General features: G+C 43.8%; 1 long non-coding RNA gene across 1 annotated transcript; it reads right to left on the bottom strand.

Moving 5' to 3' along the window:
- Positions 1–2655: 2655 nt before the first annotated feature.
- On the bottom strand, positions 2656–8576 carry LOC310893394. Its single transcript, XR_014578956.1, has 2 exons — positions 6493–8576; positions 2656–4861 (listed from the first exon to the last, which is right to left on the bottom strand). It is a non-coding gene; the product is annotated as an uncharacterized lncRNA (long non-coding RNA).
- Positions 8577–12232: the final 3656 nt, after the last annotated feature.

Genomic DNA, 12232 nt, shown 5'->3' with positions numbered 1-12232 from the left:
TTCCAGGCGATCGCACGCAGGAGCTGCGGTGCCGAGGGGGGCCAGAGCCGCCTGCCCGGCTTGCCCCCCGGATGCCCGGGCAAGCCGCCGAAATGTCTCCGCGAAGCTCAGCTCGCCGCCGGAGCCCAGCCGCAGCGCACCCGCTTCGCCTTCTCTCCTCTCCTCTCCTCTCCTCGCCTCTCCTCTCCCTCTCCCGGGCCAGGCTCGGAGGCAGCAGTCGAGGTCAGCCCGCACGGGTCGTGGGGTCCATCCCGGGTCGAGCCCGCAGGGCGATGCGCGGTGCCCAGCCGCCCCCCAGCTCCTCCCCGGCGTGCCATCGGCACCAAAACAGAAGGGTCCCCGTCCTGAGCGGTGAAAGACGGCAACAACCGTGATAATAATAATAATAAGCTTAGGCTTTTTTTAATTATTTTTTTATTGTAATGACTTCACCCCTCATTTCCTCGCTCGCACAGTTCAGCGTAGGCAGGCCAGATGGGCTGCCCAGACCCTCCCGGGAAAGGGGCAGGTGCCAGTGAGTTGAATTTTTTTTTTTTCCGCTTTACAAAGAAAGATGACATGTCCTGTCCTTTCATTTTTCACCGCCGACACCCGGCCGAGGGGAGCGGGGATGCTCCAGGGGCGCGGGTCCCGCGGCCCGGGCTCCAGCCGAGCCGCAGGAGCAGGGACACGGTCCCTAACGGGCAGGGATGCCAAACCAGAGACGTCGATGCGGGGAGAGCCAACTCCTGCGTTTCAAATCACGCGAAGACGCTGGCGAAATTAAAGCAGTCGCCTGGAAGTGCGTTATAAGCACACGCTTAATTTCCATGATTTTTTTTTTAGGCCATTAAGTACATATGTAACAGCTTTCTGGGCATTGCAAACAACAGATGGGCCAGTAGAAAAATTCGAGCATGAATTACATCCAGCCCAGGCCAGGACGGGACTAGGGCGGAGGAGAATTATGTATGTATTTTTTTCTTTTTTGTTTTTTTTTTTTCTTCGGGGTTCGGTTGCTATTCTGTTTGCAGAGAGAGCGAGCGGGAGCGCTCCAAGGCTCTGACTCTCCGTGTTCACAGCGGACCTTGATTTAATGTCATACAATTAAGGCACGCGGTGAATGCCAAGAGCGGATCCTCCAGGCAGCATTAGAGCTCTCGCCCGAACATAGCATAGCACTACGAATAAAAAGAATAGCGCTAAGTGACACATCAGAAAGGACAGAAAAAAGCAATAAAGGGCTCGACGGTCTCTACTCACCTACGGAAAGCGCCACTGAATAGGACTCGAGGCCGGGACGGCTGAGCCCCGTGGAGAGGAGGGGACCGCTGCCAGGGGATGGCAGCTGTCAGCAGCAGGTAACGGGGACGTGGGGCAGTGCGGGAGCCGCGCGGTGGCAGCGGTGTCTTTCGAGGTGGCGGTGCCTCGACCTCTCGCTTTCCTGGGCTTAAAACCATGTAAAGTCGACGACTGGGAAATAAATACATTTTCTGCTATGATCACCGCGAGGAATTGTTCTTTGCGCATCGCCCAGCCGGTGGCAGGAGCGCTGCGGGCTCGGCGGTGGCTCCTCCTTTCGGGGGGCTCCGCGGCACGATCGTTCGGGGGTCGGGGGGGCGTTTTGTGCACCGGGGAGGGGGTAAAAAAGAAGGGGGGGGTAAGGGGGGCGGAGAAGGGGGGGTGAGGCTGGAAGCAGAGCGCTGCAGGAGGGCAGCGGTGCGGCGGGGAGAGCGGAGCGATGTGCGGCTCGGTGAGCGGAGCGGTGCGGTGCGGCTCACGGGTGCGGAGCGGGGGGAGGCAGCGGGGCAAAGGGGTGGGGGGAGGCCGGAGGAGGCTTAGGGTTGAAAGGGGGAGCGGGGAGCGAGGGGGGGGGGGACACGCCAGCAGAGGGGCAGGTGCATGCGAGGCCGGGGCAGCGGAGATGAGGCTGCGGTTGGAGGAGGAGGAGGTGGCGGGGGCCACGTCGGTGCGGTGAGCAGGGGGTGCGGGGCGGGGAGGGGAGAGGCCGGGGCTCCGGAGACAGCGGCGGCGGCCTCCTTTGTTCCGCGGGGCCTCGCCGGCGGAGGAACAAAGGAAAGGAGGGAGGCCGGGGCCGGCGCTGTCCCTGGTGCTGGCCCGGCCGCACGGAGCGGCTCGGCGCCGGGGGGAAGCACGGGGGGAAAATCCCAAACCGGGCTGAGATGCAGGAGGGATGGCGGCAGGCAGGGCAGGGGTGTGGAAGGGGCTGAGAAGAGGCTCGGCCTCCGGCTCTCCCTGTGCGCCGTGCAGAGCCGATGCCCCGACGGGGTGCCCCGGAGCGCAGCGCAGAGCATCCCTCCCGGCAAAGCCCGCCGCCGCCCCCTAAAGCAGGAGGGCTTGGAGGGGGTCCTGCAGGGACTCCGGACCCGCTCCCGTCCAGGCCCCGGCAGCGGCCATCGCCAGGCGGCGCAGGGCACCCCGGCGGGCCTCATTCTGCACTGCCCGCTATCGAACGGCGGCCACAGCTGGCAAGAGCAAGGGGATGCTCTCGGAGAGTAAATAAGGCAAGCCAACTAAACAACAGTGATAAGGACAAGGACAATAATGATAACCGTACTATCCGCCCCTGCCTGGAGTGGGGGTCTTCACCTTCTCTCTTCTTGCGCTCAGCAAAGAGCAGTGATCGCAGTCTTTTGCATGGTGTTGCTTTTGTGCTTTTGTTTTGCCTTTTTTTTTTTTTTTCCAGAGATTAAAGTGTAGATAGGACTTGTCACCTTCTCTGCAAAGGTATGAAGGGGACAGTCTCTGCCCTTTCCCCGGACTTTTGCCTTTGTCTCGTTTTGTACTTGTCCTTGCATGGTCCAGCTGACAGAAGAGGCCCATCAGATTCTCTGTCCCTTCCCTCCAGTGCAGCGAGTTGGGGTTGAGTCTCTCCCAATGCTCCTGCCATACCGCATAGCAGTTCTCATTTTTTGCTTTGAGATATACGTATACGTACATACATCTGCATACGCACTCATACACATATCTGTGTGTTTATGCAGGTTTACATTATAATACCTATGCAGGCTTATAATTTCTGCTCATCATTGCTTCTTGTTTATATTTCCTCTGCAATACCCACAGCTTCGCAGGATTTCAGGGAGCTGAGCAGGGAGCAGAGGAAAGTCTATCTTCGCCTGCTTGTGTGTGAGCCAGAATGAGCCGCAGCCGAGACTGACCCTTGCACAGGTAGAGAGTGGGGAGGACTTTTAAATACCTCGTGTACTGAGCGACCTGAAGTGCTCAGTTAAACTCTTTGTAGGATTATAAACCTGAGCTGATCATTCCTGCATCAAGGCATTGCACCCACCACAACTCGCTTACCTTTTCTTTCTTGAAAACGGACACTAAAGATCTGTTATAAATATTATATACTGTTCCATAGCAAAAGAAACATAGTAAATATGTACGCAAAAGTGCCACTGTCAGTCTCTCAATGTAGGCTTTAAAAATGTTCTTAAAGCTTGGAAACAGATTGAACTTTCTTTGGAATAGATGGAGCCTTCTTTTGCAAAGCTTCCAAAGACATGGAACCTTGCCGCCTTCTAAATTGTCGCAGCAGCAAATGACGGTGGTGATGGTGATGTAGCACATGAAAAATTGATGTAAGTAAGGTTTGATCTAGCAAAGACCCGGGTGATGGACAGAGCCGTGCATTTCCCCCTCTGGTGTCATGTTGCTGCCATAGGAGTATTGAGGTTCTGGTGGTGGCGTCTGAACGTAACCTGCTTTTAATATTAACCACTTTCCTTCCTACCTCAAAAAAATAAGGAAAACCCTGGTCTCAGCAGCTTATACTCGGGGCAGCCTGATTCCCAAGGCTAACTCAATCATGGGTTAGTACTGCCTGCGAGCCCCCTCCGCAGGACGAAGCGTTAAGACCCCTCCTCCCCTCTTTCCATCCCCCTTTCCCTTTCTGAACCGACGCCTCCCCGACGCCCCGCGCCCCTCCGCGCCTGCAGCGCCCCCTGCCAGCCCTGCAGGGCGCACGGCGCAGCCTCCGCGCTCTCTCCGCCGCAGAACTCGAGCCGCTTCAAGTCTTTCGCACTGCAGAGCGTGAAAGCTTTTCTTGCCCGTCCATTGGAAATCGAGGTTCTCCCTCTCGTGTAAAGTTCAGTGCTGTGAAATAGCAGCTGTGACACAAAAAGATGAAGGGCAACGGGCCTTCGCGAAGGGCAATGGGCCAAAATATGAAGGGTGACCTGTCTGTTGGGGATGTTGAGGCAGTCTGGGGCATCAGTTTCACTCAGGGACAAATGGTCCTACTACAGCAAGGGGTAAAGTCAAGGTAACACCCAGCTGTGGAGAAAGGGTTTCTTCAGAAGGTTAAAATGAAGCCTTTAAACTTAGAATCAGACTGATTAAATGCCAGCATTTCATTTTATTTCACCTGTCCTCCTATATTCAAGGCCGTGATCACGGAATGCGCAGAGCACAGGTAAGTGAGGCGATAAGCAGAGCGAGCCCTCCAGCAGAATGAGCGCTCTTCCGCTGCCTGCACCCTGCAGAGCCTGCCCCAGGAGCAGGACCTTCCACCGAGCCTCCACCAAGAGACACGGAGAAGCACTGTGTCCAGCACTTCAAGGCCTGGTGCATGACTGCAGCTGCCACAGTGTGGGACAGTGCGTGAGCCAGCGAGCAAGGTATGGCACCAGACTCATTTTCACGCTCTGCGCAAACCTCCTTTCATTTCTTTTGTATGATTTATCTCCGCTGATGCTGATAAATTACCACAATAACTAAAGAGTGAGATAACAGCAGATAGTAATTTGCAGGATAACATGAATTAATTTTCTCTTAATCAGGCACCGCTAAATAGCATGGTGGGAATAGAGTACAGTACTTCTTAATAATAAGTATTTGTTTGCCTGAAGTATTCCTAAAAAAAAAAAAAAAATCTGATTAGTCTAGAGTAGTCCCACAATCAGAAAACAGGAGAAATACCAAATTTGAAATACACTGTTATGGTAAAATTTAACTTAGAGGCAATTTGATTTACTTTTAGCATCAGTAGATAACCAAATTAACTTCATGTACTTTTCATGCTTAGGCTAGCTTATAATTCACTGTATTAAAGTAATTCTGTTTATTAGGTGGTGAAAGTACAGGTTGTGTATTAAACAATTTAACTTAAATGCACACTTAATACTTGTACAAAAGCAGTTAAAATCTAATCTAAGGTTGTTAACTCAGTCACTAACAGGTTTTTGCGTGTGTTCTCTACAAGACAATACAAGATGAAATATGCTGTTCACGGCAATGAACTAGCATACATTTAAACCAGTCTTAATGAATACAGTTGGTAATGAAGTAAAATTAACGCAATAGCTTTTGTTTCCTAGCAATTCTAGCAGACAACTACAGAGTTTTTTGAAAATACCTTTACAGTGCTTGGAACAGAGAATAACCTAATATACTTCCCCACCTTGGAGGATTATAGCACACACTGATATATGTCATTTTATGACACTTGTATAAAAGGGCTCTTCAGGCTTTTCTGAACATAAAACTTCCCCCATACAACATTCAGATCTCACTGACTGGATCTGTTAGAAGTATTTAACCTGTTTTAGGCCATCCAAAGATTTATGTTTTGATTTACTGTTTTACGTCCCAAGCGCGAGACAATCAACTGAGAGAACATTTTTCAGTGAGCATATAGGTCACGGGAAAAACCTTTACACTGTTATTTTTCAAACCTAACTAAAACCTTTTTGCTATTTGTTCTGTCTTTGGACCATATATGTTCAGTCTACTGATATTTGTGGATAAAATGAAAAAAGCAGCTTTTACAGGAAAAGTAAAAGTACATCCTTTATTTTTTATCTTTTTACCACACACACTTTCAGATAATGTGACAGACTGGGTAAAGTCCATTAAAAATCAAGGGCACAACTTCCTTCAAATTAACAAAATTAGGATATCTATGAGTCCTATTAAACAGAATTAAAAAAAAAAAAAAGATGTGGCTGTCACTAATTAGAGCAATAATTAGTAAGATGCTGACCTACTTTAAAGATTTTTGTAGTTCCTCATCTCTGTTCTGAACAGGACTCTAAAGACTAATCAGAATAAATCATTTGCATGAAAAGAGTGACAGAAACCTAAAAGAAAAAATAACAAACTGAAGTTTTAGCTTCTTTGCATTTCTTTTGCTCTATTACAGTCAGTTACAATGTCAAACTATTTATCTGAGTCAAACTAACAAAAGCAGGTACAGGTTTCAGGTCACAAGTATTTAAGAAATACTTAGAAACCCTGAATTTTTAACCTCACAGGTAAAAAAGAAGTGTTAATGTGTTGAAAAAAAAGTATGTGTTTATTCAGATAGGTCTTCTGCATTTACATGTCCACAAACTCGATTGATTTTTCAGATCAAATACGCTTCAAGTATGCTTGATTTTTTATCAAGACGCACATTTAAGACTAAAAGCAAGGTTTAAACACACAGGATGATGACTGGAAGTACATCGGACGCAATATATGTTTAAAAAGGGATTCCTTCCTTACCTGCAGGAATTCTTGACTCAAGATGGCTCTCGGCACACACTGCAGTCCCTAGCTGTGCTCAGGCCCCACAGTTATGTAGGGGGGGAGAGCACACGTGTGCTTGGAGCCCCCGTGACCAGCAGGACAGCAGACATTTTGAGCTGAAAATTCATACATGTCACACAGGTCATAAAGCCAGTGTTCACACAGTGCAGTCAATTAAATACAACCAAATATTGTACATGTGCAAGAGAGAGCATTAATTTTGCATTAAGAAGGAAACACTCAACAATAGCAGAAATAATCCCAAAACACTTTTCCTTATCTGTGAAAATATTAGGACATTTGGAAGAAAGAACAGAATGACTTTAAGGATAAGGAACAGTAGAAACAGAAAGAAATATCATGTGAAGATGTGGAAGCTCGCACTCTGGAGTTAAAGAGATTATTTCATGTTATAAGTTAGGACTGCAATGGCTGGGGGCAGCGAGAGGAAAAAATTGGCATATGATTTGATTGCATAATATCTGTATGTGATATAAACCTGGGGGAAAAAAAAAAAAAAAAGGCCAATGAGCTGGTACTACAGGAAATTATTTTATGCTGTAACCCTAGGTGCAGGCAAGGCTTCACTGGGAATATTATGTACAGTCATAGTCGGGAAAAGGGCTGCCAAGAGAGCAAAGGGAAGGAAGAACCTCCGGTACTTGAGGTGATTGGGAGAACTTGATGTGTAAGCTCAGCAAAAATGAAGTCAAAGGGGAGATGTGTGATGGCTCTTCACAAGTACCTAAGAAGAAACACCAGGTTGGGCAAAGAACTAATTGTATTACAAGGTGGAAGCACAAACACTATCTTGACAATAAATTACTGTAATCTAAGCATAAAGGGAGGTAAATTCATATACAGTTTTCTCATTAGACTAGTGGAGGTAGGAAATGCTAATTTTAAGTGCGAGTAACTAAATTCTTTTACTTAATATTATTTGGGTCCTCTTTTTATAACATGCTGAAATATCAAAAAAAAAGTGAAGAAAAATAATTGGACCAGATGTCAGCCTACATCAAACAAAATATTTCACACTTATTTATGAGTTCCATGAACATTCTGAAATAAAAGGCTGTTTTGAAAGAGTGAATGAGAGAAAGAGCAAAAGAGCAAGAGCAAGAGAGCAAGAAAGAGAGGGAGAGGCAAGGAGAAACAGAGAGAAACAGGCAAAGGTAAGGAGAAAAATACTTTTAAATAAAAGAAAATGTTCACAACAAAGTGTTTTACTTTATTCATTCAAAGTACTTTAGAGTTGTCTAATTTACCAAAATTTACACTATTTGTTCTCAATGAATCAGCTTTTTTTTTTACCAAATAAAAATAAAAATCCTAATTTCCCTGCTACTCAAATAACCCTCTGTTCTTCTTTGAAGTTTTCCTTCAGTCACTATGCATAACTTACATAGTAATATAAATATATGAAAAAATACTATAAGCTTATAGGAAGAGAAAATCAGACGATGTTATGGCTTGGTTAACATTGCTAGAAATAAATTCTCGTTTAACATTCTTTAGATCAGGGGATCCAAAAGCTTTTTTCTTTATTTATTTTTTTCTGTTTTTAAATACAGAAATAAGGAAAATGCAAAGACTTTTTTTTTTTTTCCCCCTTTGGTAGATTTTGTGGGCTGACAGAAGAACATTTGGCAGTTTTTAAGTTCTACTGACTATACACAGCCAAAGAATTCAGCTCTTGTACACTCAGGAATAAATGCACAAATATATTGGGTTTTGCCTGCAAGGTCATTCCCACACAAGCATATATAGAATTAAAAGTATGTATAAGTAAATTTATACCCGATATCTACTATATTAATATTAATCTATTTTCCAATAATCATCAGTTCATACAGGCATGTTATATCATAACTAAGCTTCAACAATAAATAACCTAACCTTCATGTTAAAATGTTTCATTTTCCCTCAATTTTTGAGACAAAGCGAGCATTCGAAAAAAGTCATCTAAGGATGTAAAAGTTTCAGGAAATCATAAACAAAGGAAGACAAATGGTTAGAACTGAATACACTTCACTGTTTTTACCATCTTAGTCTACAGTCATGGCTGCGTGTCCAGATGCAAGACAGGAGCCTGCAACATGGAGACTATTCTACAGCTCATGAGCAGCTGTGAAGGAGCAAAGTTGAAAGACTACCCAAGCTAATCTGGATGGAAACAGCAAAGGTGCCTGGAATATTATAGGAATACAGGAACTGATTATTTATTCAGAAGAGTGCAACTGGTTCTGAGTAGAAATAAGGACTGAGATACAGTACAAAGTTAAATGAAGATAAATAAATCTCCAGCTCCTGAAGTTTATACTGTAATACAGAAAACCACAGCAAGGAGACAAAGAGCAACAGAACTGTGAAAATTGCATTACTACTTTTTAATTTACAATGCATTTTCTTCATTTGTGTATACTCATCTTTTAATGTTGAGCTTAAGACATTTGTGCAAGCAAGTTTATTTCCAACAATCATTAACTTTTTGTGGGCAAACTCATGTCCACATGTGCAAGTTTCAACATGCACACATTTTTGATGAATTTATTCAAGCACTCGTCCACTCAAAAAGTAAGAACAACTTTGTCTAACAAGCAAGATCCACAAACAGGTTTTGAGTGAATAAGGAATGCCTTCAAAAAGCTGCTTTCTGCTGAAAACTGAAACATCTACTGAGCATGTTACAAGAAGCTGTGTCTGTTCATACATAGGTTGGATTCTGGACCACTACATATTTTTCCTTGATCCACATGAAGAAAGATGAAGTGCAAAGGAGATGGAGAGCGGGGATAAACTTTGAGTGCGGGGCCATGATTATAACACAAAGCCTGCCCTTAAGGAGGGGATATGAAAGGCTTCTAAGGGACAGGAAGACAAATCTTTCTTTCTTCCTATGCACATCAGAGAAATGAGCAAAACCGTAAGACCTGGAATTTAGAAAGACCGGTAAAGAAGGAGAACAGTAGCTGAATCCAGACAGGAAAATACAGAAACAGCTCCTGTGAAGCAATTGCAAACATCAGAGATAAATAAGAACAAATGAAATGGATGACCTTTTAGTTAAAATTCTTCTGAAATAATTCCTGTAGAATGAGCAGGAGAAAGCCGGCTTTGAATTTGCTAGACTTATACAGAAACATTAAAGTATTGTGTTACACATATGCACATTAATTAATACAACACAAATCAATGTAATGCACAACAATATTGCATATGATCCCTTATATGAAATCGGGTGTTTCCCTGTTGTATTTCAGAGTTTACGTCCCTGTATTTTTCTTAATTTTAGAAACTGTCTTACTAGCAGACACCACTCTTCTGGCTAAGAACAACAAGGTGGGATTTAAACCACCAAAATTGCTCAGTTAAGGAGTCAAGTTGTGTTAAATGAACCCTCTGCCCGGGATGAGACAGAGATGAGCTGAAATGCTTGAGTTGCATGCAGCATTGCTGTGCCTTTTGACTGCTAGGAGAGCTGGCACATTTAGAAAGCGATTGCAATGGCAGGGAGGGGTTAGTAGACATCATACTAATGGTTAATGTCTTCTGAAGGTTCTACGAAGAACAACAACAACAACAACAACAAACCAACACAGGTATCTGGAGAGATGGTTTAGCAGCTACTACTGAATTTCCTATTTTTTCCATTTGCTCAACAATGAGAAAAAGTCTAATAAAATGGATATTCTTACAGGGCCAAAAAAGTCTGAGCTCTCCCAAGCAAGCTGCTTCATAAAAAAAACATGAAAAATACAGAGCAAAATCTTAGGATGACTAAGGAAAAGTCACTTGACATTCTTTATTTAAAAATATATATTGTGGCTTGACTGTGAAGTTTTTAAAAGGTATTTGGAAAAGTTCATCATTTATGAGAAAAATCTGCCTTTGTAAAGAGATCAGAGGTTTACAGACAGGATCTTAATTTATTATCTCAACATAGCTTCTCAGGGGTGCCCAACTGCTGAAACAAGAAAAAGTAATTTTATGAAGTTTATTTATCCTTTTTTCTTCCTCTGAGTATGATGCAGCAGGACTGCCTTGCCTTTCTGTAAGTAGAACCAAGTTGGCAGCCTCAGACAAAGCTATTGCTAGACAACTGACATCTAAATTCATCAATATTTATAATCTTCCATCAAATGGCTGCTTCTCACCATCGAGAACCTCAGAGCTAACACCTTGCTGATGGTAAGGTCTCATTTCAGTACTGGTACCAGTCCAGGTTACCGACCTAAAGCACTTGAGATCTGCTGACCCTGGCAGGACTGGATACGTGTGTGTGTGTGTGTGTGTGTGTGTGTGTCACACAGCCATTCAACTGTGTCCCCAGTGCCCCAGTTTGGGAAGCACAAGTACAGCTTATGAAAGTTTCTCAGTTCCCAACATAAGAAAGCTGTGACCTCTGCAGCACTGGTTATTACAGAAGCTCTGTTGCTGGAAGTAATAAGAAGAAAGTGGAGCAGGTATTTACACAGATCAATCATGGGCAGGGCAGGTGAGCAACATTACAAATGTTACTTTTTCAGGGTATAATTCATGTGACTCTATCTGTAAATCTCTGCTACTCGTGTGATGCAACTGTTTATAGCAAAGTAGGGATGGTAGAGACTGTTTAATCCAACTGTCTAATGTATGGGCAATTATCCAAAACCACATATTTTCTAAATTCTACATGGGCAGAGATGGAGCTTAAGAGCTCTGTAGGGATCAGAGCTGCTAACGAACTTCTAAGAAGTGCTCTGGGGATTGGGATGTGCACAACAACAAAATCTCGATATTCAGTGTGAAGAACACTCCCGATTTAGCTACAGTCTATGTAAATTAAATTTGTACTTAATGCTTGTCACTATGCATTCCACTTTAGACTTTTTCATGGAACAGCAGTGGGAGAAATTGGGTAGCCTGTGATTTTTCCCTCTTTTGTTATTAGTATGGCTGGTACGGAGACCTGGGAAACTTGGTCAAGCACACTGTTGGAAGTACTATTATGCAACCAAATTCTCCTACCAGCTCCTCCCTTTTCAGGTTACAGCATTAGGTTACAGCTAGCTACCTGCTTATTTATTCCCATGTGTCATATTTAGACATCAAATGCATCTGTATTTATTTATAGCTATAAACACACATACATTTCTAATATATCTACAAAAATGAAGAGTTCTAGAGAAGCTAAAAAATACTGGATTTACAAAAGAAGAAGAAGAAAAAGTTTTCCAAAATATTTTATCCTATGTTTTCTTCTATCACTCATTTGATAAAACTAGGCATATTTAACTTACTAAAGTCCAAAGACATCCCTGCTGTTTACTTTTAGTTCTAATCCAGTTCCTTTGTTACGGAACCAGTTCAGAAAAACATCTCTGTTCAGGAAAGCACTGAAACATACACTTAAGCATATTCTTAAAGGTAAGTGACTTCTTGATTCAGCCTTATAATTTAAAATAGTACTAATAAACACTCCTTAATAAACAATTACATCTGATATGTGTTTACAATGTAGTGATGTTTTCATATTCTTTCGCATTTCTCAGTTTTTACCACTAAGACAACAAATAGGAAGATATGGATAGACGGCTCCAGGTTTTTGATAGCGGAGGCTAAGATGTCTTTGTAAAGCCTCATTTTCAGAAGTGCATCACTTCAGTGAATCAGGTTCACAATGAAAAAGTCATCATCTGAGCACCCAGCAACAGTAATTATTTGGAAATTTTGA

Source organism: Anser anser, assembly GCF_964211835.1.
Source record: "Anser anser genome assembly, chromosome: 2".
Lineage (NCBI taxonomy): Eukaryota > Metazoa > Chordata > Aves > Anseriformes > Anatidae > Anser > Anser anser.
This window is presented reverse-complemented; position numbering and strand designations above follow the sequence as displayed.